At 36.8% G+C, this 1,787-nt stretch overlaps 1 non-coding gene across 1 annotated transcript; it reads right to left on the bottom strand.

Moving 5' to 3' along the window:
• Positions 1 to 789: 789 nt before the first annotated feature.
• TRNAM-CAU (transfer RNA methionine (anticodon CAU)) lies at positions 790 to 862 on the bottom strand. Its single transcript has one exon. It is a non-coding gene; the product is annotated as a tRNA-Met (tRNA).
• Positions 863 to 1,787: the final 925 nt, after the last annotated feature.

The following is a 1,787-nucleotide window of genomic DNA, read 5'->3' as shown; positions in this document are numbered from 1 at the left end:
GGCCACCGAGGTGGAAATGGGCCTCATCACTCAAGATGATTTTTCGATGGAATTTTAATAATTAATAATAGTGAATTGTTAATTAATTAAATAATATTGTATCGTTCCATTTTTATTAATGACGTAGTTTCTACTTGTCAAATGTCAAAAAATGACAGCTTCAAAAGTAACATCTACCGAAATAGCGGGCTATTCAAAATAACAACTCGTATTGGAAAACCCTGTACTATAAAATATTATTTAAATAAGCTTTAATGATGAGTAATTAATATTGTGGTGTATTTATTACTTATTGTAATTAATTATTTATTATAACACACCACAACCTGTAAACGTTTTTTAATCATCCTGAAAACGGCTTGGAACGTTTTTATCGTTTGTAATTATTTCATTTGTAAACTGTACACACAGAATCTCCTCTTGGGACATTTAAAAAAAATCAAAATACAAATTAAGAAGCTCAAAGTACTGCCACCAAGTACTAAATAAATTCAATTTGCCACCAAAATTTGTCAACATCAATCTGCTACACTAGCGCCTCTAGCGACCAGAGTTGTTGATACTTTGTGAAATAGTTTCAGGAAATCTGAACGAAGATTTTGTTTTCATCGAAAGACGCCCTTGATGTGATTTAATCAATGACTAAATTAGGATACAGGGCCGTAAGGATGCAAGACGCAAAACGCATAAATATTTTACGAAGAAATAAATTGAAACAACAATATTTATGCAATAAATTTAATTGTTCCTGAATAAATTGTTGAAAAATTAAAAAAAAGGCAAAAAATATGCCCCGGGTGAGGCTCGAACTCACGACCTTAAGATTATGAGACTTACGCGCTGCCTACTGCGCCACCGAGGCTGGTGGGAAATGCGCCAAATGATGCGTATATTTACTAAAAGTGACATCTAGCGGTAAACCCTAAAACCTAAGAACAGAACCAATCATTTTTATTCGCAAATGGCTGGCGCGCGTCGCGTATTGAAAATAATATAAAAAGTTTTATGGATTTCATTTGTATCCTAGGTAAAATATTGCCGACCTAGTATTTTCTGAAAAATTTAAATAATTTAAGTTCGAGAAACGGCAACTGGATATGGATTATAATATATTTATAGGTAACCTATTCCCGGTAAGATATTACCATACAACTCCGGACAGTGGAAATTCGTCACACTTCAACGCACTCTTGAAAAGTCGTGAAAAAACTAGGTTAAATAGGTAACTTTAAGTTAGGTTTATAGGACAGTTTTTTCATCAATTGACTTTATATAACTTTTCAAAAGTGTGTTGAATTGCCTGAGTTGCCATGGAACCCTATTTATAAGCTAATCTCTGGGCGTAGTGTGGTATTTGTGGGTATTTTGAGGGTATTTGTGGGTATTGCGAGGTATTTACACCGGTCAAGTTACTCTCTGGTAGTATTACTGGCCAGATAAGCCTAGTGATACCAATACTAAAAAATGGCTGATATACCGGCGCATAGGCCCGAATTTTCAGTTGCTCTTCAAGCTCGTTAACAGAGAAATTTATGTCCGTCAAGTTGGTATGTGGAAGGAGGTTTGACAAGATGTTAGGACGACTGATAACATTACTAAAAATTACTGACGAACCGCCCCATAGTAGATTATAGGACCGGCCCTGTCCCAAACGGCGCCTGGTGCTAGTAAAACCTGAAGGGCGCTGTGTTAGGTATTATCAGCGCCTTCATTGGCTCTTTGGCGCCTTGGCAAGTTGGCGCCCGAAGCGGACTGCTCCAATTGCGCTTGCACTGGTCCGGCTTCGG

This window comes from Hesperophylax consimilis, chromosome 3 (assembly GCF_061612785.1).
Source record: "Hesperophylax consimilis isolate HC1 chromosome 3, BYU_Hcon_1.0, whole genome shotgun sequence".
NCBI classification, from domain to species: Eukaryota; Metazoa; Arthropoda; class Insecta; order Trichoptera; family Limnephilidae; genus Hesperophylax; species Hesperophylax consimilis.
The sequence above is the reverse complement of the archived record's forward strand: the minus strand, read 5'-3'. Positions and strand labels throughout refer to the sequence as shown.